The 5,588-nt window shown below is 39.4% G+C and overlaps 1 long non-coding RNA gene across 1 annotated transcript in view; it reads right to left on the reverse strand.

Annotated features, from left to right (window-relative positions):
* The window catches only part of LOC110307404, a 72,171-nt gene extending 68,183 nt beyond the window's left edge, over window positions 1-3,988 (reverse strand). The window contains exons 1-2 of the long non-coding RNA XR_002379382.1: window positions 3,957-3,988; window positions 3,551-3,740 (exon numbers count right to left, since the gene is read on the reverse strand). This is a non-coding gene — a long non-coding RNA (uncharacterized LOC110307404). The remainder of the gene's footprint in view (window positions 1-3,550; window positions 3,741-3,956) is intronic.
* Between the last annotated feature and the right edge of the window lie 1,600 nt (window positions 3,989-5,588).

A 5,588-nucleotide genomic window follows, 5' to 3' on the forward strand; every position in this document is an offset into this window, starting at 1 on the left:
GAGAGAGAGAGAGAGAGAGAGAGAGAGAGAGAGAGAGAGAGAGAGACTGTTGGATCTTCAGGAGCTGCAGTTATAGACAGTCATGATGCACCTAAGGTAGATGCTAGGACTTGAACTTAGGTACACCAGAGGAGCAACAAGCACTCTGAGCCACTGAGCCACCTTTCTAGTCTTAGATCCCCTTTCTACATATTCAATAAGTGTGTCTCCATAATTCTCTATTATTATGTCTCAAAGGTAATACAAATTCATTGTTATTAATGTACAGTTTTATTAGTATAAATACAAGGTAATGGATTTAATTATAATTTTTCTCATATAAGCATAGAATACACTTTGATTACAATTACCCTTTTACTACTTCCAAATCCTAACATTTCCTCTTTTGATTTTATACCCTTTCCCTCTCCTAAATATGTCATACTTCTCTTTGTGAGTGTGATGGTTAATTTGACAGATTTACACAAACTACAATTACCCAGAAGGATGATACCTCAATTGAGGAACTCTTTATCAGACTGGCTATAGATAGGCAACCTTGAGTGGTGTTTTCTTGATTAATGATTGATGTGGGAGGGCACAGACCACTAGGAATAACACCATTCCTGGGCAGGGGGTCCTGGTCCTGGGTTGCATCAGAAAGCAAACTGAGCAAGCCATGAAGAGCAAGAGAATATGCAGTGCTCCTCTATGGTCTCTGACTAGGTCCCTGATTTTAAGTCCCTGCCCTGAGTTCCCTCAGTGATGGCCTGTGATATGGAACGGAAGGCAAAGGACCCTTTCCTCCCCAGGCTGCTTTAACGTTTCCTCACATCAACAGAAAGCAAACTGGCACACTGAATCTGATTTATTTCCCTTACTATGATGATTCCTGGTTTCATTCATTTTCCTGAAAATTATATTATTTCATCCCTATCTGTGGCTGAAAAAAATTGTTGTGTATTTACGTGGCATTTATTTTATCCTCTTATCCACTAATGGCTAACTGTTGATTTTTTAACTTGGTCATGGGCATAGTGCTGTGATAAATGTGGGTGTTCAGGTAACTCTAGTCTGTGTCGACTTTGATACTTTTAGGTATATATATCCATGGTAATTACCTAAAGTTTTATTCTTATATTTATTTATTGATTTACCTACTGATTTACTTTTAGAAAACTTTATACTTTTTGTACACTAGACTGGAGTAACTTAACTTGTTACCATCTGTCTGTGAGGGTTCTTTAAAAAAATATTTTTTGAAAATTTCAGAGACAAATCTTATGTTTTGTTTAAATACTTCTCCCACTCTCTTCCTTCCAACTCCTCCTGTAAGCCCTCAACTTTCTCCTCTCTATTTCATGTATTCTTTATTAAATTCATTGAGTTCACCTAGTGTTGTAGTTATGTGCACACATATAGGTACAGTTATCCACAGGATAATTGTCAGTCTCTAAGGGCCATGTCCAAAGAAAACTGGGTCTCTGTCCCTAAGAAGTCATTAGTTGCCAATTGTTTTTCAGTAGGAGTGGAACTTCATGAGCTATGCCTTAAGGATTCCTTTGTTCTTCTGAATCTCCGTTAGCATTTGTTGGCTTTATTTATTTTTTATATTTTATCAAACAAAGGGCTTTGTGTTTTCTGGAAGAGATGTACTACTATCCACTGAACTAGAGTGCCTTACTAAGTTATCTAAACTGACCTTGAATTCTCTGTGTAGTCCAAGCTGACTTCCTCTTGCCCAAGGCCTGTCTAAGTAATCATGAAAACAGACTATCAAATCCAGGTCTAACTCTTTAATGAAAGACATTCTAACTGGGGTGAGATAAAATCTCAATGCAGAAATTTATCTGTTGTTCTTTTGAAACAGGGTCTCATTCTGTAGTCTAGTCTCTCTTTCAACTTACTAAGATTTTCAGGTTGGCCTCAAACATTCAGAGAACTTCCTGTCTCCATCTCTAAGTGATGGCACTGCAGTCATGATCCACTATGCTTGGTTCAGTGACTTGTATTTTGATGATGACAAAAGATGTTGAACATTTTTCATATATTTGTTGGTCAGTTTGTACTTTACTTAGACTTGTCATTCCAATTCATTTGTACATTTATTGAAAGAATTTTTGGTGTTTAATTAAGACAATTCTTAAATGATGCCAGAACAGTCTTAAAGTAAAGCACACTATATTTCATATGTATGAATGGTTTGCCTGTATGGATCTCTCTATATCATGTGTATGCCAGTGAAGACCAGAAAGACTATGAAGGATTTCTTGAACTGCAGTCATTGATGGTTTTAGGATGACATAAATGTACTGAGAATGAAATCCTAGTCCTCTGCAAGAGCATCAAGTGCTCTTAGCTGTTGAATGATCTCTCCATACCTCCAGAACAATCTTTTAGTCCTAACAACAATCACAAACTATTATTGCTTCAGTCAAAGTTTTGGGAATAGAGGGTGCCTGCGTTTTAATATAGCAATCATCAAGACCTATAGTAAGATGACTTCATTTTCTCTTTGTCTTTTTCTCTTCTCCCTTTGCCACTTGACTGTATCATACTGTGTGACTGGTTACTGAGGTGCTGTGTCACCTTCTGTATTATTGCTTAATCCTCGATTTCCTGTGAAGTACAATGAATCTTACATTAGACTCTTCTGAGTCAGGTGGTGTGCCATCTGTTTCCAGCCCTGGTAAACATGAATAACAGAGTCACAGAAAGCAACATCTCCCTCAGTTTTCAGTAGAATATCCATATTCAGACACACACACAGAGGGAGAGAGAGAGAGAGAGAGAGAGAGAGAGAGAGAGAGAGAGAGAGAGAGAGAGAGAGAGAGAGCGGGAGAAATTCTGATCTTTAGCAGGATCTTACAATCATCTGAAATTTTACATGAATCCCTTATTAAAATAATTTTATACCTGAATACACACATAGAATGTGCTGCATTTGAGCAGAAACCTTTGTTGTTTTGGGCTGATTATAGATTTAAGTGGTTAGAAATGGTTGTGTAATTGTACATAATAGGTGCATGGCATGAGGCTACTGGGGCACAGAAGAGCAGCTGGCAACACTGTGTATTGATGGTGATAGCAGGTATCATGAAGCAAACTGAAAGAATGGAGGCAAACTAGAATGCAGCTGCCAACTCGTGATAACATTTCAAATCCTTTACCACCTTCAGTCATAAAAATGAGGGCTAACTTACCATACAACTTTAAATCTCCAAGCCAAGTATTTAACTATAGACAAAAGTCTTTTAACTATTATAGCCCCTTGCTTAAATTTACTCAAATGAAAATCAAATTGCTTTTTATAATATACCTAAGAATTGAGAGATACAATAGAGACTAAACTTTCTAGGATCTGTTTTTATTGTGTTTTAGACTCCCTCTTCTCCTTTTTGTTTAAAATAACTCATGCACCCCAATTCAACTCATCTCTATCCCTTTGAATCTGCCCTCTGCCCTTGCAACCTAATCCCAAAATAATATAATATAATATAATATAATATAATATAATATAATATAATATAATATAGAATATAAAAGATCTTATTATAGTAACAGAGTATACCTTTTTAGCCACGTATCATTACTTGCAAGTGTTCACTTCAAGAAGTCATTGCTCTGGACTGAGGCTTCTGGCTTCTGCTACACCATTTATACTGGATGCTCATCTGAACTTCTCTCAGATAACCTGTTGTTATCCCATGTCATGAAGGTCCTGTAACTTTGGATCTGTAGGACTGACACTTTCATGGGCTCTAGCAAATAACAGATAGGGTAGATGATGGGGTGGGCCAATTAAAAGTCCCAGATCTGGGATTGAGAGGTAGCTGAGTTGGATAGATTGCTCTTTCTAGTGAGCTCACACCACCAATACAAGATTTCCAGCACTTTCTGAGCTAGCTCACCCAGTGCTTCAGCTGATAAGGGGCAAGGTTTACTCTCCTGCTCTCAGGTTCTTGTGGCCTGCTTACCTGCAGTTTTTGCCACCAGGGTCAGCTCTACTGTGCTGCCCAGGCAAGGTGCAGAGCCCGCTCTCCCCAGTGTTGCAGTCTGTCAAGGGAAGGGCCAGTTCTCCCAGTCTTTATGACCTCACAGACAGCTTTCTCCCCTGCCACAGGTGGCAAAGAGTGGGGGGCATCTCTTTGCCCATGCCACCCTACAACAGACTATGCTTGAGACCAGTTATCCCACACTCACACTCTCAGGGGTGGCTCACTCTCTCTCCCTGATATCAGAGTGAGCTCTACTGAGCTGCTTAGGCAATGGGGCAGAGCCAACTCTCCCAAGTGCTGTGGCTGATGAGGGGCAGGGCTAACAGTACATTCCTTCAGTCTTTGGTGATAACATGGGCCTAGGACATCAACACAGACCCCAGGTGTCATAAGACCCTGGACTTGGACCTGACTCTTGGTGGCAGCCTAGACCAGTACCTTACTATGGCCTCCTCATGTCTGCCTGTTACTCAGTAGACTCTCCATAACACAGTCATCCATCTTAGTGATGCTCACATCAGGTGCTTGGATGTATTTCTTCCATCTACCACAGGCTGGCTGTCCAGGGACCTTCCTTTCCTCTTAATGTCACATATGCCTTCCAAATTCTCTAATGATTTCCCAAAATACTGTGGTTCTACATGAAGATCAAAAATTAGCACACTTGGAAATTGTTTCAAAGTATTCATCGAGTTTGATACACTGTTTTCATTTTTATTAGTTACTTTTACAAACTGTCATATGTTAGAAACCTAAAACATTATTATGATAATGTTAGAGGTGTGGAACCTATAAAAATAAATGGGACAGAAAACTGCTCAGGTTTATGGCATCCATCACTGGTCCATCCTCTCAGAACTCAGGGCACCACCTGGGGAGGAAAAGCATTGGTTCTTCCAGATGCAGCTTCCCCTGTCAACATGAACTTAGCACAACTGCAACCAAATTCCAGCTGGAAATGGCCCAGTTGGAATCCATTGTTTTACAAGGTACTGGGCAATAGTGAGTCCTCCAATTTCAGGCTCTTCTGATAAGACAAACAAACTCTGCTTTCTAGATAAGGTCATCAGAAATAGTTTGCAAGGTTTTCATGAAGTATAAAGATGCAATTTGAGACAGGGAATTGAGTGTAGGGGTCACTGGGAGGTAGAGAGGATGTGATGTCAGATTAGGGAGCATGGGATGAGTTAAAGAAGCAGTGCTCCTAAAAATAACACAGAAATAAACAACATTCTACACCTCTTCTTGGTTCAGCAGCACAGGTCATAGCCAGTCTGTAAGTTTCTGCTTTACCTAACTGCAGATAGAATAAAAATGGGCACAGACATAGCCAAACATGAGTAGTTTCCAATAGGGAGCTCTGTTCTGTGTCTGGAACCCTAAATGGAGTCTTGATACACTGATAATCATCTTCGCGAAGTACAATGTATCTTTCTTGCTATAAACAACATTTAGCTTATTTTAGAAATAAGTTTTCACTGTGGAGTGTGTTAATACCAGTCTACCTATGCTGAAAGTATTTTTAGTGTTCAAATTTTATGGGATTCTTACTCATTTGACAGCTTTATTTTCACCTTTTCCTTGGTATGTGAAAGTTCCTTCTGTGGGACT

This window comes from Mus caroli, chromosome 12 (genome assembly GCF_900094665.2).
Source record: "Mus caroli chromosome 12, CAROLI_EIJ_v1.1, whole genome shotgun sequence".
Lineage (NCBI taxonomy): Eukaryota > Metazoa > Chordata > Mammalia > Rodentia > Muridae > Mus > Mus caroli.